We start from the raw sequence: 26,657 nt of genomic DNA on the forward strand, positions 1-26,657 counted from the left end.
TGATTCCTCCCTAATATTTATGGAAGCCGGTACATTTCTTCTCTGAAGCCGAGTCTAAACGTCAGAAAATTCACTTCCGGCGAAATTAAACTGCACGTTTTAAATCTGGCTTGAAAACTAAACCCTTCTTGGAAATAGAACACATTTCCTCGACTACCATCGCTGATCAAGTTCCGCGCACACGCAGTCTTGGGGCAGCGACGCGAGAGCAGTGTCTCTCGGACTATCGGAGAGAGTCACTGGCATTCCTGTCTGGATGCTCCAACGATACTGTCTCTACTTTTAGGAGCGATTCCGTTTATTATTTCTTGTGTCAGTGTTTGTGATCTGACGTTCAGTAGCACGCTGCTAGCCATTTTCGAGTTAGATTCTGGACCCAGGGTTAAAGGAAAAACCGTATAATCCATATACTGAGACTTCTTAAGACGGTGGACTGCGGAGTTCTTTTCTGGCATTTTGAATTAGTAAGTAGGCAAGGCCATTCACTGTGCTTTCCGGAACCAAAAAACTATTGGAAGACTGCATTACAAGTTGAGTAAAGTCAGAAGATTGTCTCCACCGTCGTCGATATCAGACTATAAACCCGGCCGCCTCGGCCTACTTTACAGGTTGCTGACCAAGAAATAAAGCTCTGTTGTGGCGGGGCACATTGAAGGAAACTCGGGCTGTTGACAGATAAAAAACTGGATTTTTGCAATGTCTTCATTTAGCACTTGTGCGAGTACAACATGAGGACTGATTGAGACATTTTGATTAAAAATGTTTAAACTGGGACAAAATCAACTGCGGGACGGAGGCCGAGTACAATTGCATACGAAGTCATTTCGAATGACGTTTCTTTGGTAAACTGGAGAGAAACTTTCGGCAAATGGGAGAAATCAAACGGGCTTGGATTACAGATGTTGGACTGCACACCAAAGAGAGTCAACTACAGACCAATATCCCTACGGCAGCGCGACGGGTTATTCTGGACCAATTCACGCCACCTGGCTTTGTTTGCCTGAGAAACATAGTTCCGGCTGTTACAGTTCCCAGTTGATAATTTCTAAGGGGATGTGCGCAGACTATTGATTAGCAGAGTTATTACCATTTTATGCAGTGTTCATGTTGCAGAATATTCGTGGAGGAAATAGACATTCCATCATGTGTTAATTAGCACGGACAGGTAGTTAATTACAGACCGTCTTCTCTACAAAGTGTTCGTCGTAAGATACACTTGACGGACCTAACTGCGCATAATCAACGGGCGTTGGATTGTGCTTGTATATGAAGTGCGCACTGTTTGAATTTTTGGAGACACTCTTTAAGTGGTTCCTCAGAACTACTGACCACCCAGGAGGATAAAACTTACTCAACTGGCGTATTCCTTTGGATTTATGAACATAACGATTCTGATTTGGATTGAAGGGTAACTTTATGAAGGTAAGTTGCAATCGTTATGTTTTTCATAACGTGAAGGCCTGTCCACCCCCATGTCATGAAAACTGTTTCGAGGGGTCAATGTTATGATGATATGCCATGATAACTCTTTCATAAGACCAGTAGAACAATGGGAATTTAGGCCTGAGTGCGAGCGGGCTTTGTTTAAAGACAATGTACCGTATATTGGGCTAGGCCTGAATTCTTCAAGCTTCAATGGGAATTTAGGCCTGAGTGCGAGCGGGCTTTGTTTAAAGACGATATACCGTATATTGGGCTAGGCCTGAATTCTTCAAGCTTCAATGGGAATTTAGGCCTGAGTGCGAGCGGGCTTTGTTTAAAGACGATATACCGTATATTGGGCTAGGCCTGAATTCGTCAAGCTTCGATGGGATTGTAGGCCTAGGTGCGAGCGGGCTTTGTTTAAAGACGATATACCGTATATTGGGATAGGCCTGAATTCTTCAAGCTTCGATGGGATTGTAGGCCTAAGTGCGAGCGGGCTTTGTTTAAAGACAATATACCGTATATTGGGCTAGGCCTGAATTCTTCAAGCTTCGATGGAATTGTAGGCCTAGGTGCGAGCGGGCTTTGTTTAAAGACAGTAGACTGTGTATTGGGATAGGCCTGAATTCGTTTAACTGCGAGGTCAGGGGCAAGATAAAGATGGATTAAATTATAAATGTTAGCAGGTCGATCAATACACATACGCCCACATAATCCCCGAGTTAAAATTCAGACAATAATGATATACTTATAAGGAACCTATCATTAACATTAGTCTCTCTATAGTTAATTCCCTTTCAATGTACATTCGTTACAAGATTTTATATACATGCAATGAAACTGAATAAGTTTTAAACGAAGAATCGTATGCAAAACGTTTTGAGATTTTCGAGTTGGGTGCTTCGTGTGGTGAAAATATGTACATGTAAATGCACTATGCGCCAACGAAGCCTCGTTTTGAATTCAGTGGTTATGGTCAGGAAACCACAACCGCTTTGGTTGGTGCAAAATATGGAAGCAGTCAACATTTTAGCTCCACCCTCGCGGTTTTGGTGTGACAGCCAATATCTTCAGTTCGGTATCCAAGCTCAAAGCATTTCATCAACGGAACAGTGGTTGATATTAGCTTAGCTTCGAACAAAATGCAGTGACAGGGCTGTTAAAATTGGCCGAGTTATTTTAGTAGTCTTTAATCTTTGCAAATGATTGCACTGGCATCGATCTCAGCGAATTTATGCCTGTTTTATTCAGGAGGCGGTTGGTTTAAGAGACGCTGCTTCCATGTGAAGGTTGAAAGAACCGATTGACGTCAGAGAAAGTGCCAAGCGTCAGTGCCGCGCCCATATGGATGAATAGTACCAAAATGGATGTAACGACCCCATGAAAACTGTTTCGCTTGGGTCGATTTTATCAATATGCTTTCCTGAAAACCCTCTAACAAGACAGTAGAGTAGGTGCCTGGTGTCATTGACGGGCCATTTATTTTACACCTTCGTTGCCGGCGGTGTTTTGAAGGGGTATAGTACTTCATTACGTTATTTTTCTCTTACCTCTCCGTAAAAAGGAATTAGACCTAACCCAATACACGGTCTATTGTCTTCAAAAAAAGCCCGCTCGCACCTCGGCCTAAAATCCCATCGCAGTAAAAAGGAATACAGACCTAACCCAATACACGGTCTATTGTCTTAAAAAAAAGCCCGCTCGCACCTGGGCCTAAAATCCCATCGCAGTTAAAAGAATTCAGGCCTAGCCAAATACACAGTCTATTGTCTTTAAACAAAGCCCGCTCGCACCTCGGCCTAAAATCCCATCGCAGGTAAAGGAATTTAGGCCGAGCCCAATACACGGTCTATTGTCTTCAATGAAAGCCCGCTCGTACCAACGTCTAAATCCCCATTATTCTACTGTCTTATTAAAGGGTTATCAGAGCAAACCCTTTATAATGTCGACTCCTACGAAACAGCATTCGTGGGCCTGGATACGCCTAAACCGGCAAGAGCCAATAAACGTCAGGTTTTGCACCTTAATTACAACTTCGTTTGCAAGAAATGCTGTAGCCAGGTCAGAAATCAATCAAATTAGTCGAGAATGGTTTCAAAACACGCCCAACTCGCCAACTACTTGCGCGAATGTAATCACAGCTATTGAAGGTGGCCCGTCTTTGCGGTAGGGTGATAGAAAACTTGACTGATAGTTTACTGTTCCACGACCACGGTGGAGCAGAAGATATTGGTTTACCTTAGCAGCACAATAGAAACAAGGCGTTTCAATTACAGTGTTGGAGGAATACAATCGGATAGAAATAATGAATGCGGGCCTTAACACTCTCAAATTAACTAATATTTTGTGTGTTTCTTTTGTGTCGTCATTTCCTCTCCCGGCAAACACGTATTTTTCTTTGGCGAACCGATACCTTTACCGACCCTGTGTTCAGGTCACATTTCGTTGGAAATTCCAACCTTCAGTTCCAAAACGAGTAAGCTTATTAAAACGATAAGGTCACTGTTCTGAGCGAAGTAACATTGCACGCTACTGTTTCAGACAAAATGTACTGAGAATACCGATGATAGCATAGTACTGCACATTATTACTAATTTCATAATTTGGAATGATAGACAAGTTAATAAGCGAATTGCAGAGTTTTTAGATGGATGTCTATTTTTTTCTCATTTGGCATCATTAACGGACTGGGTGTTAAGTTATTTCGAGAAACCACATGAAACTGGAGAAACAAATATGTTGTTGTTAGGTTGGTTGAACCTAATATATTCCTAACATGGTTGTCCAGAGATGATAAATGGCGTCTTAGAACCAGTTAGCCAAACAACGCCATTTGTAAACAAAACTGGAAAATACGTTGACCTCGCTTCCATATTAGATCTAGTTCATCATTAGCTTATTTTATGTATTTATGTATGAGTTATTGTTATTGTATAATTCTTGTGTTCCAGCAGATCGCTCAAAATTATATTCCCAGTCCCAGCTGCATGTTGTATATTCATTTATTTGTGTACAGCAGTCGCATATGTTAGTAGAGATACTATTTGTCAGTCTGGATGTATTATCTGTATTGTTCCACTGATGCACTACGTGCATTCATGCTGTACATTGTGATGTCATCTTGCAGCAGTTGGTTTAGTCTCGGTGCGTGGTGTATTACCAGCTGCAGTGCATTGTAGGCCAGTTTGCTTTGGCGAGGATTTAGATGGCTCAGGACAACTCCTCTTTGTCTGACGCATTGTGATGTACAGTCCAACCACTGTATTTTGGAGAATATGACACCCACACGGTCCAGGGTAATTCGTCATTCACTGACCGTTGTACATGGGAAATACATAGGAGGTGATTACTCACAGGATAACGTCCATCCGTCCTAAACTAGACAATTGAACCGTGGAGAATATGCTTTATATGGTCCAGAATAACTTGGTACTTTGCTGATATATTGTATACCACTGCGTATTAAAGACGATTGCACTCGGCAGATCGTTCAGGATAACTTGTCAGTTGCTAATGCACTGTAGATGTACGTCAAGACGATTGCACGCAGACAATTCAGGATATCTCGTCATTTGATACGGCATTGTATACGCTACACCAACAATTTATTACTATCATACACTGCTGATTGCACTGAGATAGTCCAGATTAACTTACCAGTTGCAGATGCATTGTCGACCACTGTACATCGACGACGATAACACTCAGACGGTCCGGTACATATTGCACTCAGATTGTGCAGGGTAAGTTCTTGAATAATGTAGTCATTTTGTTTCTGGTTAGATTCTTGGGATCGTAGAGCGAATTACAGGATAATCGGATTGCAGCGTATATATAGGAGTGCGCTGAGATGCTAGTTTATTCTTGGGCCAGCATACTTTGTAATTAAAAAGGTTACTTGTGTGACTGTTGCAAACAAGTGCGCGTTTGAGAGGATTTTAAGCGGATGGTTACGGCAGCAGATTAGTGCCATAAAAAATAAAATATTATCTCGTTATTACGAGATCTTTTCTCGTTATTACGAGATCTTTTCTCGTTATTACGCGATCTTTTCTCGTTATTACGAGATGTTATCTCGTTATTATGAGATCTTTTCTCGTTATTACGCGATGTTATCTCGTTATTATGAGATCTTTTCTCGTTATTACGCGATGTTATCTCGTTATTACGAGATCTTTTCTCGTTATTACGAGATGTTATCTCGTTATTTCGAGATCTTTTCTCGTTATTACGAGATGTTATCTCGTTATTACGAGATCGTTTCTCGTTATTACGCGATCTTTTCTCGTTATTACGCGATCTTTTCTCGTTATTACGAGATGTTATCTCGTTATTACGAGATGTTATCTCGTTATTACGAGATGCGAAAGTGCACGCAACATCGAGGATTAAGGTCTCATTAGGGAGTTGTTTTTTTTTATTCATGCGCGGCCAAGCCCTAACCGTAGTTCCTAAAATCATTGATTTCTCTGTCCTTACAGTATGTCAGCGTTGATTCATCAGTTGTTTTGGCAAAGACATGTTTTTTTGGAGTTTCTGAAACCTAGAGCGCTACTCAATTGGCGACTAACAAGAAACTACGCATTTATACTGTTGTTGCCGACGTATGTGTACACTGAACTTGGGATGTGCGTCGGCCCCGTGTTGAAATGCCGTCCAGTACCAGTTGGTGCGTTTTTCGCTGATTTGTGCAAAATTCAACATATCTCAAAAGTTCAATGGTTGACCCTCGATTTTTTTTTGATTTTTGTGTAGCGTAAGCAACTGTCTTTCATGGGAGAATGGTCTCTGTAAGAATTATTCAGGAAGAAATGTATAATATTTGGGGTTTTTCGTGATTGTCCGGCCCAATTGGCAATATTGCCATTTGGGCTGGTGAACAGAGCTAGGAGCAAATGCGACGCTTATGATTTATTTAAAGAAATAAAATGCCCGATTTAACATCCTGCAGAATCAGGGGAATCGGGCGTTTCCAGTGATATACGACACAAATGGGTTGTCCTCATGCATTCACTTTGGAAACGCATTTTAAAATAGATGTTACGTCCTGTTAATGGGGCACGTCATCATCGCGTACATTTGGGAAAAACTCCCTAACGAGACCTAAAGCTCAGGATCAAGCGCGGGAAAGGTCCGTACCATATACCATCATCGCGTAATAACGAGATAACATCTCGTAATAACGAGAAAAGATCGCGTAATAACGAGAAAAGATCTCGTAATAACGAGAAAAGATCTCGTAATAACGAGATAACATCGCGTAATAACGAGAAAAGATCTCGTAATAACGAGAAAAGATCTCGTAATAACGAGAAAAGATCGCGTAATAACGAGAAAAGATCGCGTAATAACGAGATAACATCGCGTAATAACGAGAAAAGATCTCGTAATAACGAGATAATATTTTATTTTTTATATTTTTTATGGCACTAATCTGCTGCCGTAGATGGTCCAGGAAAACTCCAAAATAATTTTGTTACCGACATTCATTTTAAATCTGTGGACAACCAATGAGATCGTCATTCACTGATGCACAATAGCAGCGGTGATAATTACCTATACCGGCATTCTGATCCTCGATAAACTACCCTAGATTGTTTGCTTCCACATTCATATTTGTTTCGAGGACAGATTTAATAATAGGATAGTTATATGTTGTTTGCTTTATACGAGAGCCAGGCTGCACTGAGATAGTTCGTATTCCAATAATCTGCTCTTAGTTTGTTCGTTTGAATATTCAAGATTTCTAAGGATAAAGGTTCAATATTTCTTTCGCGAACGAGGAAACTTAAAGCTGCCATTTGTTGTATTATTATTCTGCTGGCATTCTTGAATTCCGTGAACATTTCATATAGGATATTTGCGAGAATTTGGATCATTCCGACGCCATGATAATTTGCTGCCCGCGGATCTATAGCTAGGTAGGATATGCTGCTATTTTCTAACTGATGTCTTGGGCTACACACACTAGTGATGTCTGCATATTAGATGTTTACCTGTTAAACTGGACATCACAAGTTGATGTATCGACCTACATAAATATCTAAAGATCAACTGTTCGATACAGTGTTGATGCATTAGATATTAGCAATTTGATGTCTGATGGACGTCAAAGAAAAACAACATTTAAAAAAAAAATGTTGGTGACAAAATAACAGCAGCAATAAACTAGCATTGTTTTTTCTAATTATTGGTTCCTTTTTATTACAAAACACATTCAACAAAATATCTTTGGAAGTGTTTCTTGGCAGACTCCAGCTGGTTGACACGAGGGTAAATTGCTGAAATCAATCGAGAAATACCTATACCACAAGGCACCACAAACGTGTAGGGTGTATAGACCTTTCCAGAAATGGGGCGCTGAGTGTCTGAAATAGTGATGTCATAAGGGGAAACTAGGCCTTATGGTGGCGGGACAAAGGAGATAGTCATGGTTGACCAGCACACTTGAATGCCTTTAAGGACGGACAAGGGGGAAAAAATTAGTTCCAATGCAAGCCACCAATTTCGGGAAGCATGTCTAAGGGAAGTGTTTTGCGTGGCCTGCATATCGAGGCGATACTGAAGTTAAACTGACCTTCCCAATATCTATTTCCACTTGCACTGTGTGACTATGCTACTCGACCACGTAGCTCTTATACACACAGCATGGTTTCTAGCTAATCATTTCAGCGTTTTCGTTGTCATTCGTCATCGATCATTTTTGCATGATCCATTTAGAAAAAGGAGCTAGTGTCCAAGATTAATTACCGCTAGTCATGGTTGGCTGGTTTTCATTGCTCATTTGTCATCTTGTAACCACAATGCATTGCTTTCATGGAGTTGGTCCGCAGCGAATATTTGCATAGTTACACAAGTTCTCGTTGTACATAAGCTTAGCAGATTTCTAATTGTACCTTGACAGTACATGCATTCAGTTAATATTTTCAATCTGGTGATTTCGCTTTTGCAAAGACTATGTTCGGACGAATAAGCAAGTTTGAAGGGAACTTATCCCAGCATTCTGGTTGTGACTATGTCCATCAAGTGTAGTGGTGGCATCATTCCTACTAGCCCAGGCTAAAGGGAAATTCCCTTCAGCTCAGTCGGTAGAGTGATGGCCTTATAAGCGAGAGGTCCCGGGTTCAATCCCCGGTTGGACCTTGATGTTTTTCCTCTGTTACACAAGCACCGAGTCATTTCTTTCTGGGTAACCCATCAATGATGCCAGCAATGATAAAAATAATCTCTTAGGTTCTTTCATTGCCGCAAAGGCTATTCTTTTCAGTTAGTCCCAATGTTAAAGTGAGAGAAATTTATTTGGCACTTTCTGGTAGGCAACGAAAAGGCTTGGTTTCAACCGACAATCCTGTTTGCTCATCTGTCATTCTTTAAAGCGGATTTCCTACGAGGAAATGTAAAAAGTAGGCTGAATCGTTGGTGTGCGAAATCCCCTTTAATTACAGAACCCACAATCCATTGCGAAGTTAGAGCTGGTCCGCAGCGAATATTAGAATATTCATACAATTCAATTTGATAATACTAAAGCTTCAACTAAAAATGCATGTTGACTGTAATCATAAACTATTTTCCCTCTGAGGAATTCAGTTTGCTGACTCTCCACTTACTCATTTTCATACTTATGTTTTACTGTCATAGTCCATTAAGAAAAATAGAGAAAATGTTTCAGATTAATCACTACGTGACACGGTTGTCTGAGTCTGGTCCGACCAGAATGATTGCCCATTTGTCATTTTTACAACACCCTTGATGCATTGCATAAACAGAGCGGGTCCGCATCGAATATTAGTTGTGTATTCATGGCTTCCAGGCCAATACACGTACAGTTGTAAGCGATAATGTGAAGATACATAATGTCTTCTTTGTTGAGCAGTATGCTTACTTACTGCAGCGTGGAGTCATGCAGTGTGTTCTTAAGTTTGTAGTCCGGGTTCGGACCACCTACATCAGTTTCGTCCCAAAGTTGACCCTCTTACGTTTAGATTCCTGTCTTATTCACTTGTCTTACCCAGTAAAGAGGTGATTTTGGTGAGATCTTAGTAGAACCACCTTACAAACCAAACAAAAGACTGACACTGGGAGATCCTGGTGACCTCTGAACCACGGATCGGCAAGGTCACAGCTGAACCTTCTTGGCTTCCGTCCGTGTGCCACGCCAGATCAAATCCGAACTCGGCCCTGGTCACCCGTGCTATAGGCTAGTAAAACGAACCTGGCGCCGGATTCATTATCTAAAAAATTTTTTTTTTCTAAAAAACAAACTTAGCCGCCGATTATTTTTCGTGTCACGCACCGATAATAAACGAGAGTAGCGTTGCTTGTTTACGAATGATATAATGTCAGAAGTCACGCACTATTGGCCAAGATCGATACTCCTCATAATTTACTATTGACCTTCTTGATGTACCAGTCATTTACCTCAGAGTTGCAGCAAGACTTGGCAAAGGACCGTTCACCTTTCATTGAAGTCAGCAAATGAATCGTAACGAGGAGTGATTAGTTTTAACTCTCTGGGTTTTGAATTGGGTGGAGCGATCTTCACAGGTCGATGGGTGAAATCTTGGTTGACACAGAGCTTATGGACGGTACACGCACACGCCGACCTATATTAGGGAGGTTTGGCAAAGCCCCCAAAACGTCCACGTGAACGCCTATACCGTTGTTCGACTTCGTTATCAGGATTTGCGAGAACTCCCGATTGGTTTCACGGCGAACGAACCCTAGGTCATGTTTGCGAAGGCATTGCTAATGAATGTTTCGGGAGCCTCATAGCCTAGTGGTTAACACTGCTGGCTACCACGCAATAGGGCCCGGGTTCGATCCCAGGGAGAACACATAGCCTAGTGGTTAACACTGCTGGCTACCACGCAATAGGGCCCGGGTTCGATCCCGGGGAGAACACATAGCCTAGTGGTTAACACTGCTGGCTACCACGCAATAGGACCCGGGTTCGATCCCGGGGAGAACCCAGGATTGTATTTCTGGATGAACCGGCGTGGCTTTCAAGGAACTAAAATCCCTGGCTCTTCACATCACGTGCATTAACGTATGAAATACTCGAGGGTCTGTCGGATGAGACTAAAAGCCGTGGTCCCTTGTACCTGAGTGTCTATGCCAGGGCAAGTAAAAGATCCCACATAGGTGGACAGTAGCCTATAGTGGACTCCATACCTCATCAACGTCATACTCCAACTGGAGGTTTGTCGATTATCATCCAGTTCCAGATCCAGAATGTCTTTCAAGTTGCATATCTTGGAGGTGGACATACGAAAAGTTTCCAAATCTGTATACATCTCTGATGGCGTGGTATACATATCTCGTATAAATTTCATCACAGTGGTTATCGGAACTCTAGAGTTCTCACAAGAGTCCTGACCGTGTGAAACAAAACGCCGCCGCCCTGAAACTTACACGGAATATCGATATAATACTTTACCTTAGATGTGCACAGTCTTTATAGACGTTTTTCACGTCCATATCTTAGATATACAGTTTTAAAAACAGGCAGGTTTCCTTCCGGAACCCGATATTGCACGATCTAAGGCAGTGTTCTTCTTGGACTGACACCGAGTTAAGCTGGTTAGTTCGTGTCAGCCTAGTGAATACCACGCGACGGTTTCTGTCCTCGAGCTTGTTCATCAATACCCTTCGTACGTTCATCAGGCGTAATGAAGTGCCTCCCAGTCTCTCATCCTCTTTCCAAACAATATCACGCATACAAATACAAATACCAACCAACGATACTCGTTACTACTTCATATGCTTATCGATCCTGGTCCTCGCTCTTATAATTCCCAGAAGAATATTCTGATTGGCCGGTAAACTCATCGCACCGTTTCCAATTTAGCCGTGAAGCCGACCTTAAGTGGACGGGATTGAGCACTTATGTAGGTTAAGCGGAGAACATGGTTCGTGTCCTAGGAGTGATTCATGCGAGGGGACATTTCAACCTTGTTCCTAGTACATGTATATATTCGGCTTACATTCTATCTCCGAGGTCGAAGATACGTGGGAACTGGTAAGCGTGGCGGCACAGTGATGAGATCGGACAATTGTTATGTGGTTTCATCACGTTTAATCTTTGCCCTTACCGATTAAGGCCTATAGACCCCCATGAAAGCTGCCGCGTGCCGGTCGATTTATCAAGATTTGCCCTGATAACCGCTTCAGAAGAAGTAGAACAATGGGTTAATAGGCCAAGGTGCAAGCGGGCTTTGTTTGAAGACAATAGACCGTGTACTGGGCTAGGCCTGAATTCCTTCAACTGTGAGGTAAGGGCAAAACACGTAATGGTCGAGGTTTGGCGAGTACCACTCGGTAACTTAAACTGGTCTAAAAACTGTCGAGTCTATTGTTGTTAAACAATGTCGACCCCAACAAACGGTTTTCCGGGCGGTCAAGGCATGAATCGGCGTTGGCAGATAAGCCTAATGTCGTGATAAGGACGTACGGCGGGCGACATCAACGATCGAATAGTACTTTAACGAGTTGATTCAACTGGAGAGTGAGAAGCAAACACCATTAAAGTATCGACTGTCAATATCTTCTGACGATAGAGTGGATACCGTGTATCAGTTGACACCGAATCTATCCCTCTCATCACGACCGACGCCACGGGTTTGTCCCTTTGAGCAAACGTTCTTGATATTCAGGATTGGAGTAAAGTAGAAAGTTGACTAAACTAGAGTAAACTAAAGTAGAAAGATTTACACCGAATCTATCCCTCTCATCACGACCGACGCCACGGGTTTGTCCCTTTGAGCAAACGTTCTTGATATTCAGGATTGGAGTAAAGTAGAAAGTAAACTAAAGTAAAGTAAACTAAAGTAGAAAGATTTACAATTTTTTAAAATGAACGACGTGGCGGCGATCGAAACACTCATGAAGGAAAGTGAAGTTAGTTCACGTGATTGTAAGACCGAAGTTACATAGACCTCATTCGTTCATTTCCCAGGACTCATTTTCCACTTTTGCTTTCTTTCCCCTGTGAATGCACGGCCTTGTGGCGTGCATTCACCGAGGAATGAAAGAAAAACCCGCAAAGTGACTCGTGGTAAATGAACGAATGAGGTCTATGTAACTTCGGCCTAAAGAGCACGAAAATGAACAAAAGGCTTGACGAAGTGACTGGTCGAAAATGAGGGGCAAGGATACCAGAGGATTCAAAAGTACATGTATGCGTTTCGCCCCTAAATTTAGACCAGCCGCAAGGTATTCGGATGGTCTTGTGTCTATTTCCGGCGGCCCGTAACCGATATAACAATTTGAATCCGCACACTGTTGCTGATCATCACGAGACTTCAGTTCGATTGATCAATGGCAACAACATCGGTGACATTGACATGATCGATGGAACCCGAATCTAAAAGAGTCTTTGAGACCGAGTCACTATAACCACTCAGTCAACGCCTGTCACATCTCATGAGAGCCATCTGTCTACGCTACCTCATCAGCGCTGAGTAGCTCGAACGATGACATGATTATGATATACATAGCCCCAAGAAGGCTTCGGGGTCATCAACAACTATTTACTCGAACTAATAGAATGAAAATTGCTCCTTTGAGTTATGTTCGTAAGGAGAGGTGGTTGTCAATTACCTGGGAGGAAGGTTGGTGTACTGCGGTCGCTTATTCGTGTCTGGGAGGGTTGTGATTAGTGATACACACCTGGTAAGCGAGGTCGGCATAGGAAGCCTGGCCGGGCTGTCGCAAAAAGTCGGCAAACGAGTAAAAAACGGGCCGCATAACGCTGGTCTACACGGCTGTAGATACTTCCGGACGTTTTTGTAAAATACGAGATGCCAGTTAACTGAGATGAAATGAGAGATTTTCTCTTCGGTATTGGCCTTTCAAAGGACTTATACAGTTGTTAGATGATATGATTACGACATTTGAAATAGCTCGTGGCTTACCTTTTTAAGGGATAGTCCCGGTTATTGATGAACAATGCCAGTGTGCACAGCGGGGTCCAGCTATCTTCCGCAGACTTCCTACCAATCCTACATCAGCCGTTACCCAGAGAGCGAGGGGCACCTACTTGTCATACTCTGCAGAGAGGGAGGGGCACCTACTTGTCATACTCTACAGAGAGGGAGGGGCACCTACTTGTCATACTCTGCAGAGAGGGAGGGGCACCTACTTGTCATACTCTGCAGAGAGGGAGGGGCACCTACTTGTCATACTCTACAGAGAGGGAGGGGCACCTACTTGTCATACTCTGCAGAGAGGGAGGGGCACCTACTTGCCATACTCTGCAGAGAGGGAGGGGCACTTACTTGTCATACTCTGCACAGCGGGGCCCAGCTATCTTCCGTAGACTTCCTACCAATCCTACATCAGCCGTTAACCAGAGAGCGAGGGGCACCTACTTGTCATACTCTGCAGAGAGGGAGGGGCACCTACTTGTCATACTCTACAGAGAGGGAGGGGCACCTACTTGTCATACTCTGCAGAGAGGGAGGGGCACCTACTTGCCATACTCTGCAGAGAGGGAGGGGCACTTACTTGTCATACTCTGCACAGCGGGGCCCAGCTATCTTCCGTAGACTTCCTACCAATCCTACATCAGCCGTTAACCAGAGAGCGAGGGGCACCTACTTGTCATACTCTGCAGAGAGGGAGGGGCACCTACTTGTCATACTCTGCACAGCGGGGCCCAGCTATCTTCCGCAGACTTCCTACCAATCCTACATCAGCTGTTACCCCTACTTGTCATACTCTGCAGAGTGGCACAGAAAACCTTTCCCTTGCACGATAGAATTCTATTGTGTATTCATTGTGTGCGGGAAATGTTTTCCTGGCCACGCTGCATAAGAAATGTGTGGTATCTAAAACGAGGCGCTACAGAAATAGCCTCATGACGCATCTACAAGACAAAATGTTTCATATTCGAAACCTAAAAACGACCCCAACACAATATTAACATGTTACGAGTTCGAGGTCGACTCTAATCTAATTTCCTGGTGTCGTGTTTTCTTTGAAGTTTTGGAAACTTCAGAAGAATCTTATTCTCATTTTACTTGCTTCAGTGCTAATGGAATCGCGGAACACGACATCCTTTAAAATAACCTAATACTACAAAGAGGACATACGGTGCGGAAGAAATACACCTGGGTAAAATGTGAGGGTGGTGGTACGTGGGATGGTATTGAACAATCGATGTATTGATGAATTGGAGCTTGATAAGGTGCATTAATTTCAAATTAAAATTGCAAAGCAAGGATAAAAATATGAGATATTTTATAATTGCCGCATGCCACAGAGAAAGAAAGTAGAAGAACTGCGGGTTGTTTGATCTAAATACGGTAAAGAAGGCACAGGTGGACCTGAATAGAATGCCAGATTATTAGTTTAGCCGTAACCGAAGTGTTATTTGGTTTGTTTTGAATTGGACCGGTGTGCAAGGGATAGTAGTCCTAGGGCTGATAGTCCGTGTAACAATAGCCCGCATTGCTAAATGTTTTGGTAAGGGGTTAGCGGTACAATAGATCATGCTGCTTAATTGGTCAAATACAATGCTACCGGACTATGACTCCAGGGGGACTATATCCGCTGTCACACCGGTTCTGCTACGCTGTCATCTAATAAATAAATGCAGCTTTTTTTTCACCAGAGATGTGAAACGAACCAAAAGGAAATGCACGTGTGTAGATTTAAAAGGATTTTAGTATATTTTTTTCTTGAAATAGACATGTGAAGTAATTGGGGAAAGTGTATTAAAAACTTCCTTGTGCTCTGCCGAAATGCACTACAAATGTTCGTTGTCAGTTGGTAATGACATTACACTGTAAACAGACGTCAATGCACACATACATGTACAGTGCGTCTGTACATGGGTATCGGCCTCTTCATCAAATATGCACGCCGTGGTATCTCCAGCCAGCAAATGCATGTCAAAAATGTTTATTGTCTCAATGATTGCCCGAAATTACCCCACTATCACAATTAATATGGAATTACTGAAATATTAATGGGTGTTCGGTTATTTCATTTTTTGGAGGCCGTTCTCTGGAGAACAAAGACAGACCCCATATATTGAAATTGGGATTCGCTTCGTTTTGTTGAGTTCTAATGAGTAATTGCTTTAGGATTTCAAGTGCTAGCCAATGTGGGTGCCCATATGGTCAACTCCTAACTGGGTAACAACCTCCCGCAGGCTCTAGTGTTCATATCAACACTAATCATCACAGGGGCAAGATAAGTTATGTGGGAATTTCGGCCTAGGTGTGATTGGGCTTTTAAAGTTAAAAGTTAAAGTTTAGGGTTTATAGTCTGATATCAACTACGATATAGGTTGTCATCCGACTTTACACTTTAACCCCAGTCTGTCCTGAAACCTTTCAGTAGACCACAGATGAGCTGCTCAACCAGCGCTACAATCTGTGCATTTTTGACCGGTACCCATTTATACACCTGGGTGCAGAGAGGCAAGTAAGACTACAGCCTACAGTCTCACGCCGACAGTGGGGATCGAACCCGGGACCTCTTGACCGCTGGTCGAGAGTCCAAGCCACTACACCACAGCGGCTTTGTAAAAGACAATAGACCGTGTATTGGGCGAGGCCTGAATCCTTTTAGCTGCGAGGGGATTATAGGCCTAGGTGCGAGCGGGCTTTGTTTAAGGACAATAGACCATGTATTGGGCGAGGCCTGAATCCTTTTAGCTGCGATGGGATTATAGGCCTAGGTGCGAGTGGGCTTTGTTTAAAGACAATAGACCGTGTATTGGGCGAGGCCTGAATTATTCTAGCTCTGAGGGCTCGGCTCGGAAAAGACAACATAACATAATATAGAACATTCCTTGGTAAATGCTGATTCTCTTGGGTGAGCACATGTCCGCTAGGCATCTCACTCAGAAATAGATTGGTCCCCTCCAACACCAGAGAAACCAATAACGAGACAGCCAGAACAGTCAAATGCGGCTGCATCGACAGATTCCGTCCGAAAATAGTGTTTCGGTTTACAGCGATATCAGTTGGCACTCTGGGCGCATCGCTGTCAAACTGATTGTGCAGTCCCCTCTGGACTGTGATGATAAATGGGATGAATGTCGAAACATATGAAATGGCAGTATTGCCTTGCTGGATTCTGTTCCAGAATGGTCTCTCGCCTGTAACCAAGATGGCTGAAGGTATCGGTTTGCCTGAGGAAAATACGTGCTTACCTCAAGAGGAAATGACGACAGAAAAGAAACATACAAAATATTAGTTCATTTTGAGGGGTGTAAGGCCCCAATCTATTATTTTATCCGATTGTATACCCCTCTAACACTGTAATGGGAGGGCCTTGTTTCTATTGTGTTGCAAAGGTAAACCGATACCTTTCCCCACCGTCGTATTGAGTAGAAGTTGTATAACATATTGCTCACCTTTACTGCCATAAAGTAAGCAAACGACAGGCACACAGCCAAATGATGAAATTATTCGACTGGATTCTGTCAAAAGATGGCGATCCTCTGTTAAGATCATAACGGTGGTACCATTTTTCTCTAAAACAGATAGGTCCCCTCCGACTTAGAAGAAATCCTTAGAGTCACAAAGGAGACTGCTAAAAGAGACACCATTATATTTCTTTTATCGTTTCCTGATGCGACCGATATATCACTATTCTTTACAATTAGGCCATTATGCTAGCTCGGACCATCTGCGTCTGGCTGACTAGCAGCTATTACTTGCAGTGGTTTAGTTCTCTCGCGGGGATAGTTTCAGGTCTGTGGAGTCCGTAGAATACATTGTGGTTGTTGTTTAATGTGTCGGGTCTCCATCCACCGACAAGTTATGCCCGTCGTTGCATAGCTTGGGATGAGGACTACCATCAGGCACGAGGCTATTAGGGGAATCTTCAATAGCTTGGCGATTTAGGTGGTGTTTATACTCGGGAGTTCAACACACTCGAGCAATACCAATCTTAAATGGCTCCCGAGTTTTTGAAATAAAACCACTACTCCCAATTCATATGCTATCCACTCACAAGAAGTATCGCATGTTCTAAAATTGAACAAAAGATTAACTACAATGGCGATATTGCCAACAAGGTCTCTAAGTTGCCTGGCCTTAAATGATCTACAGTGATATTGCCTACTATCATGATTATCAGAATCGACAAGGCTTGCTCCCGGGAAGATCAAAGGAATATTATCAATGCAGATTTTACGTTAATTCACTCGCAGTAATGATAAAGAGCGCATTAATTTTGTAACACCTGGTCGGGTCGTAAGGATGTCTTATTATGAGCTGGATCGAGTAGGCGCGCAGCTGCCGTGTAGGCCTGTCACATATCCTCTAATGATATAAGAGGCTTCTTTCTTGCATGCTGAATAGACAATCCTCCCCCAACGACAGCTAGTTTGTCTTGAAATGGATTAATGTTGGAACAAATCATTAACATTAGCATTCCGCGAAGTTACTATTTATAGCTCACAAGGTTATTTGCATTGATGACGTTTTAGTCACGTGACAGTCGGACATCGACACTTATTTCTACGCATTTAAGCTTATTTCAAAGTCAATTATCTTTGACCCTGCATTGTTTTTAGCATGAATGATACCATAGAGTCAGAGAGAGAAATATTCTGAACAATTATGTAGTATTTCCAACACTCGGACATGTGCCAGATTGAATCTAACTGCCCTAGTTAGAAAGTCTGAATCCATTACGAAACCGCATGTTTGTCCGACATTCCCTGTAATTCAGCGATGGGGAAATAGAGGGCAGCAGCTGCAGTGACGTCATCTTCGCGGAATGCTATTGTGAGTTCTTACAAGTTCTTCGTAGTCCACGTACTGTTTTGGCATAAATCATGAGTGTAAGCAGAATGACTTTTTCTAAAAGACCTTATAATGTATTGTAACAGGGAAAAACATCAAATCCCTTTAGCTCAGTAGGTAGAGTGATGGCCTTATAAGCGAGGGGTCCCCGGTTCAATCCCCGGTTGGACCTTGATGTTTTTCCTCTGATCTGGCGTATAGATTATTATAGTCCTAGTATATGTACCAACTTTTAGAAAGTTAGCGAAAATCTTATTCAGCTAGCCAGGAATAAAATGAAATTTTGCCGATGAAAAAAATAGATAAGACGATAGAGTTAATATATCACCTGTGAACTTTTTGGTGTCATTGCAAACCATTCTTCGCAACATCACCAACTGGTGACTGAGCCCTATCGCCAAATGATTACATCTATCCATTTTGGAGATTGTAGCTTCATATTATGTTCTATATGGAAATACGCCTCTCCCGTTTTGATCATGCGAGGAACAATATTAGTTGAATTAATTGTATTGGTTCTGCTTGGAGGAAGATTTGGAAATGCATGATCCACCAGAATATTGCTAGTTTATTATTATTCGTCTTGATCTGTCTGATACTGGCATCATACTGGACATGCTGCTGATATGACGTATTCGTCAGTGGGTAAAACGATACTCGTGTTTTACCTCCAAAATCGTGCAATGTCTTTAATTATTGCGCACTGCAAGTGTTTTTGACATGTTTCATACATTTTCATGTACATCGCTACTTGGAACATCACATTGTAAACAACAGAGAGCTGAGTTAGATCAGTTCATTGGCTAATATTTATAAAGACTAGTAAATGCTTTTACTACAGTTTTCTACAGAGATGGCTAGTGTTAATGTACATGAAGTTTAAAGTAAAAGCATTTACTGGTCTTTTATAAATATCAGCCATTGTCTTACCTTTTGAAAGCTACGGTCAGTGTTACTTATATCATTCAGCTTTTTTTCTGTTTGCGCTGAATTTGCAGTCAAAACGCCGTTTGCCAATAAAGTACGGTATTATGCTGGAAGTCGACAGTAATTGTTGAGGAGAAAAAAAGTCATCCATGTGCCGCGGTCATCCAGATATAGGCCAATATATCTGGAAACTTTCCAGTATAGCTTTTGCCGAAAGAGACACTTCGTGTCCCACTCCCCACAGGAAAGACGTTAAAAACCTATTTACTTTTAGAAAATCATAGTGGCCTTTACCACACCAAGGTGGTACAAATCCAGGACATTTGGAGTCTAAAGGCCGCTTTACACATGCAACTTTTTCCAATGAAACATGGAGAAACATTGAGAAACATGAAACATCGAGAAACCTTACCTTGGACGTTTACACAGTGAAACACTATGAAACAAAAGTCCACTCATATGCATTTGACTTGTCACTTTTAGCCATTTTGGACATGGAGTAAAAATCACATGGCTTTTTATCACAGTCTGATTGGCCACAGAGTTGAAATGTAATCGACACTTGTAGAAACTTGATGAAACCTGTCCAGAATTTACGAGCATGTTCGTAAATTGTTTCATATTTCTCCTAGTTTCACAAGGTTTCAAGAAAGGGGTTTCATCATGTTTCTTCATGTTTCTTGACCAGTTCACACATGCAACATGAAGAAACTTTTAGGTTTCATGGTTCAAATTACATAGCCATGCAGTCAAGTTTCTCTTAGTTTCTATGTGTTTCTCCTAAAAAGTTGCATGTGTAAACCGGCCTTAACTCATGGACTATTTCGACGTCATCAATGACGCCCCGGCTTCTCCCTTAGGTCAATGGCTGACATGCGCACGTGCGGGCATGTTTACGATAAGGTCGCAACGATAAACTGTCCTTAGCGTAAATAATATGTTACGATAATAATACCTGACACACATAATTCCGTCCCATAAGAAGCTGCATCAGAAATGTTTAAAAAAAAATAGAAACAGCAAAAGTTATGTTTGTTTTATCGACACCCTACCTTCCTGGGTCTGGCTAAGTACCGGCGAAGAAGACATCACCCTAGCAACGACACGTAGATAGCGTCAACATTGCCATTCAAACTAGTGGCATCATGACAACTTGAAAAATGCTGCGCATAAAAAACACATAATGTCATAAATATCGCTTTATTGGCCTTTTATTGTTCGCTGTTATCACGGATACTGTAACAGCTGTAGCAGTAAAGATATTAAAGGACAATATTCTTTGTTGCAAAGATTTATTTCTGAAAATTATAATACTATTTGGTTCTTCTTAACGGGATTCTTTGATCACGTGACAAAAGTTGCTTGAAATATTATACATGTAGTTCGCTCCGCCATCACCAGGGGACCTGACTTGTCCACAGCAAGCAGTGTAGTTCACCTGTTTTCCTCAGTGCTGCTAAGTATGAAAGCTACTTCACTAGTGTCGCGACAATAAGTCAATGACATGATGATACCACAGACCATTGTCCTTCAAAACCTGCCTAAATCACTCGTAGTCGTGTGCGAATGGTGGCAAACATTACGTCCATTAACTCTTGCCATTTAAGGCCTATTGGTCACCCTGAATGACGTTTCGTGGGTGTCAACGTTGTCGAGATTTGGGGAATGAAACTGCTTTTCATTACAATGTCGGTGATAAGTACCAGTTGTGAAAGCAATGAAAATCTCTCTGCTTCAATAGTCTTATCCAATTTTTTTCAGTGATGGCAATAGGATTTACAACTAGAGAGACCTAAACTTTAGATAATGATCGAACAATTTTTATATCACTCCGACAGAATCTCATATCGAGGTCACCGGTCCTCCCGACTGTAATTGGTAATTAGATCAAGTTAATTAGTATAAAATTTCAATTTTTATCGCCGAGACTACCCCTGTAGCGAAATATACCCGTAACCAGAAGCTGCCTGGCTGCACTTGTCAAACGCTTGAATGTGCACAAGATTTGTGCAGCCGAGTTAGAACACTGGCCAATTTATGTTTCCTGAGTTTTGGTGCCTTGGACAAGGATTATATTGCTGAATTTGCCGGGCGTTTGAACGACGAGGTGCGACGATATGTGGTGACATCAAGCCCTGTGCTTATTCCCTACCGCGACCCTCGTAACTCATCTTTTATACTCAGATGTACGAGGAATTGGGTTGGCTAAAAAATCATCGATAAAATATATTACACTCTTCATTTCGTCGTTCATAGCTCTTCATATTGGTTGAGAAACTTGCCTGATATTATATGTAAACAGTCCGTATTGCTTACAGAAGGATTATTACATTTGATATTCCTGCTCAAGTTGGCAAAGTCTCGACAAGAGCCAGCGGTGATGATGAATTGTTTTCCCTTTTTCCCTGGGTGATTTTAATGTTGGTAGATCGACGTAAGCATGGTTGGTTTGGCTAGATATTTGGCGTGTGCAGACTTATGATCATTGGAAGGGTGAATTATCTATACGGGTAGCCCGATAGTCCTCGTCTTTTTAGGACCGTTGTTACCATACATGGCTGCAAAGCTAGATTTTATACTGAGAGCTACACCTTGTGCGGACACTGGCGCGCAAAAATGGCTTCACAGGGGGAGGGTACGAAGAGTTACACCTTGTACGCCGGCGAGTATCAGCTTCACGAAAGAGGGAGGGGTACGGAGAGTTACACAGTGTACGCCGGCGAGCATCAGCTTCACGAAGGAGGGAGGGGTACAGAGAGTTACACAGTGTTCGCCGGCGAGCATCAGCTTCACGAAGGAGGGAGGGGTACAGAGAGTTACACAGTGTTTGCCGGCGAGCATCAGCTTCACGAAGGAGGGAGGGGTACAGAGAGTTACACAGTGTTCGTCGGCGAGCATCAGCTTCACGAAGGAGGGAGGGGTACAGAGAGTTACACAGTGTACGCCGGCGAGCATCAGCTTCACGAAGGAGGGAGGGGTACAGAGAGTTACACAGTGTACGCCGGCGAGTATCAGCTTCACGAAGGAGGGAGGGGTACAGAGAGTTACACCTTGTACGCCGGCGAGCATCAGCTTCACGAAGGGGATGGGGCGGGGTACAGAGAGTTACACAGTGTTCGCCGGCGAGCATCAGCTTCACGAAGGGGATGGGGCGGGGTACATAGAGCTTCACTGATGGGGGACTATCCGGCTAACAAAGGCTAAGAAAAGGGCGTGTTTGCATAGAGCTTTTAGCGGTGTTCAGACACGCCGACAACTGACTTCGCAAAGGCCAGGTTTTTTCTCGGTCCTACGAACACACTGGCAAACAATGGCTTGGTGTAGAGCTACGCGGTTTTAGTCTGCACTCTCGGTGCCAGAATCAGAAGGACATTTCAAGTTTGCAAGCATAAACAACACGATGTTGATGTATTCGATTTTTCAAACATTAACACGAAGTGATTTCATGGTCGTATTCACTCTCTAGATTTGATGCACTTTAATTTGTTTTGAATCGCTCATAAAATTGCTATAATGTGAGTGAACCGATACCAAAACCAGCGCCAATTAATCATAATCGATGGCTGATGGTGGTGATTTAATCCAATGATTGATTTTTATAGAGGTCGAGGTCACTCTCCAGTGAAAACTGTAAAATCAAATGGGGTTATGCTTGCAATGCACTTTTAGTATAATTGCGTTGACGACCTCACTGATGAGAGAAGTTCACCTATTTCTGAATGCATAATTGACCGGAGCTCACCCTGAAATAATGAAGCAACCAATTTTGGCTAATTTTTATTGAGCATCTTGGGATACCGTATTCACTTTCGAAAAATGACCAAAAGGGAAAACTGATGATTAAATTATCTATCGTCACCTGCATATACATGGACATCGAACCGACCGGGGGTTTTGAAATGGACTTGAGTTATAAGTTTTTATTGTCTAGGTAATTGCATCAGGAACACCAACAGTAACTCCTTGCAGCCAAAAGAGTGTCAGGGGTGATTTTTTTGGTTGGCAAAGCATGACCTGCGCGGGGCAAGTAGATCCCATTCTTGCAGTTAAGGCCCGCAATAAGCCCCAGGCCACCCGCTGTATGCCCCTTATTTTCGACTCACCCGTACACAGTTATGCCGCGCAATCTAGTCGGCCGTGTTGAGTGGATAGGAGGTGGGACATGGATACCAGTATTAGGGATTGTGTATGCGAATGCGTGTGTGAGGGGGGGGGGGATTAAGAAGAAGCAAAAACAAGGAAGTTGGTATTTGAACGTTTAACACCTGCTGAATGGGGTCTATCAAAACCTAGATGCACCACACATCTGATTGAGAATGCCCCCTCCCGTCGGGTGAGGACTAAGCATCCAAGTAAACGCAGTCCACACAATTTACCAATATTATGCTACCAAATGTTCTTGGCCAATAGCGTAACTCGATTCACATCATGTGATTTCAAGTCATCACATCGTATCGGATCCAAAAATGCAATAACGGATCCAAAAAAATGTCGTAACGGATCCTAAAAGGTTTTAATCCAATCAAAATGAAGTTTACAAATGATCTTGGATGGTCGTCGGTAGTTACGTTTAAGAAACAAATTTGCCATCAATTCAAAAGCAAGATGGCTGCCACTTCAAGATTTGCAAATTTTACTGAGCAAGAACTTCAGGAATTGATTAGTGATTTAATATTTCATTAAAAACAAATTGTTTCATTATTTTCCTTTGGATTGATGTCTTTGCCAAGACATTTGGTTGCATAATATAGCAAATAGTGGATGTTTAAGGTCGTCCAATATGGAATTTTGCTGGACTCAGAAATGTCATGGCGGACGAGGCTTTGCGAGTCCGCCATGACATTTCTTCGTCCAGCAAAATTCCATATCGGACTCCCAAACATCCACTATTTGTATAATGACAGATGTTCCTGCACGCTACAGCGAATCAAATGGTCCGAACCTAGCATACCCAATCTACCATTTCATCGAGACTAATGCAATTTAGTTTAAAAGCTGCGTCATAAAATTTCATCCATCCCGATCTACCCCTAGAGATATTACATAGCGGGTGTGATATTCATAAAATTCAGTTATCAGACTATGAAAGTGAGAAATGTACATTAGATATTTCTGTACTGGACTGAGGCTTAACACTTTGGTGGATTGCAAATGTTACCAGATCTAGGAATTTAGAGCTTGGGGGGTTAAGGGCCTAGCTTTATTTATTTGGGATTATGTCAGGACATTTGTTCCTTACAGGGTAATTCAGTAGTAGGCCTATTTCCTTTGTGATTCTAATATTGGGTGTAGGCCTATGTGGGTTCTGGGCCATTTGACCAGTTCATGTCCGTGTGAGAGGTTTAAAATATATATCTATATCATTTACAGGTTAGTGCAGTTTCATTTGTTTTCTGTGTATTTTCATGTTTTGTCATCATTGTAAGTGCTTCATTGGGGGGGGGGGGGGGGGGGGGGGTTAAGGGCCTAGCTTTATTTTCCTAGAACAAACACAAAGTTAATAGCAAAAGAATGGTGTTATCATTCGAGAAGCATATTTTACTCGCAGTGCGCGGTCATACAGTAGGAAATCCGTGAAGTAAATGCTATGGGGTCCAAACTTGTAACTAGGGCCCTGGACTCCCAACATAAATGGCGTATTACCCTCCCGTTCCCGTCAACTACATCAAATCGAATATCCCTTCCACTAACTAAATCTCGGAGATGAAGTCGGGGTTTGGGTTGTAATGTACACAATGCATCGAGTTACGATGTATGCTTTTGTACGAGGGCTTGAAACAACCTAAATCCACTTGAAATATTCCGAAAAGCGTTACTTCCATTTCAAGAAATGACATGTTCTATTGGTAAGGAACACCATATTGAAAACAGTGAATGGATATTGTCAACACAGACTTGATCAGCACGGGCTTTTCTCCCTGACCACAAGGTGTAAGGTTTCCAAGCGTAAGTTCCCATTAACAGTTCAGAGCATATTTCCTGCTAGGAGTTTCAAGCCACCTGATAGATTTCCTCAAACGATTTATCAATTACTATATCGTGAAGAAGTGGTTTATTAGTGCAGAACGCCATTTTGTAAACAGTTCATCGGTCAGTGGTCTGGTTTCCTAGCATGACGTTTTCACTTGCATTCTTCGGAGCATTTCCAAACGACTAAAACCGACGTAGAGGCTATGAGATCGTAATTTTTAACACTCGTAAATCACTAGTTTTATTGGTGAAGAACATCCTTTTGTAAACACTGCATCGGCTATGTCAACACAGATTTAAGCAGCACGAATTTTATTCCTTGACCAAAAATCTGATGAAGTTTCCAAAGCATAAAGTTTCATTGACATTTCAGTGGGCATTTCCTTCGAGCAATTTCACTCCATTTGAAAGACACTCAAACACGCTATTTTCTCTCTCATAAATCACTGGTTTCATTAGTCAAGACCATCGCTTTGTCAACAACGCTCGGAGAATGTCAATACCGGTTTGGTATTTATGGATGTGGGGTAATCAATCTGATCATCAATGAGATTGTATTAGGAAGCAGGGATATTAGCTTGAACATATAAACCGGGACGACGAGAAACCGTCGGTCAAATTTCTAGAAATAGCCCAGTTCCATTTTGCCGCCAAGTTCCTGTACCATTCCTGACAGAACTTGGTTTTGTTTTCAACAGATTCGCTTTTGCCGGCAAATATGACGTTTATTTGCCAATGCTAGTTTCAGCCTATCGACCCCCAGTAAAGCTGTAATTCGATTTGAACTGATCTTGACTCTTTGATAAGACAGTAGAACAATGGGAATTTAGGCCTAGGTGCGAGCGGGCTTTGTTTAAAGACACTATACAGTATATTGGGCTAGGCCTGAATTCTTCAAGCTTCGATGGGAATTTAGGCCAAGGTGCGAGCGGGTTTTGTTGAAAGACAACAGACCGTGTATTCGGATAGGCCTGTACTCGTTCAACTGCGAGGTAAACTATGGTAAAGGTCAAAATAACATATTGTACAAATTCGAGAAATGGTCCAGTTGCTTTCGTGATGATGATTACGTTCCTGTATCGTTTTTCCGCCAAACGTAATCTCTCCCGTAAGGGTTCGTTACAGATTTCCCTTTGCCGTATCTTGTTACGTCAAGTTCCATATTCCCTAAGGGTCAGGACATTCTACGTGTTTGCCTCCAAGTTGCAAAATGACTTGAGCATCAAAATTAGGGAATCACACTGTGCTGCAATTTCCAACGCTAACAATATTCATTTATTTATTTATTTATTCACCTGAAGTCTTATCTTCTTGATCATATCTGTTTCAATGTTTGCCTTCCTATCTTTCCAGGAAGATCAATACTTTATTCAAGCCTCCACCTACTGAGCAAGGTAATATTTCAATTTACAAGTATGACGAAGAACACTCTATTCTTTTTTGCACATTAACATCTTAAGCATATGATACGATAGTCGAGGTTGGAGAGTAAATGCATAAATGCAAGCCTCTAACAGAAGAAACTAGAAAAAGCTAAGATGGAGAACATAGCTCACCTGGAAACCTTTT

General features: G+C 42.2%; 1 protein-coding gene across 7 annotated transcripts in view; it reads left to right on the plus strand.

Annotated features, from left to right (window-relative positions):
• Positions 1-262: 262 nt before the first annotated feature.
• LOC135500241 (calcitonin gene-related peptide type 1 receptor-like) overlaps positions 263-26,657 on the plus strand; it is a 104,188-nt gene continuing 77,793 nt past the window's right edge. For 3 of the 7 annotated variants that reach the window (XM_064791558.1, XM_064791559.1, XM_064791551.1), the window contains exons 1-2: positions 264-1,422; positions 26,442-26,482. The gene's annotated coding sequence lies outside the window, so the exon portion shown is untranslated. Of the gene's footprint in view, positions 1,423-4,488; positions 5,169-6,876; positions 7,347-26,441; positions 26,483-26,657 lie in introns of those variants that run through there. The other 4 variants (XM_064791557.1, XM_064791554.1, XM_064791552.1 and 1 more) reach the window with 4 other exon arrangements.

Source organism: Lineus longissimus, chromosome 16 (genome assembly GCF_910592395.1).
Source record: "Lineus longissimus chromosome 16, tnLinLong1.2, whole genome shotgun sequence".
Taxonomy (NCBI): Eukaryota; Metazoa; Nemertea; class Pilidiophora; order Heteronemertea; family Lineidae; genus Lineus; species Lineus longissimus.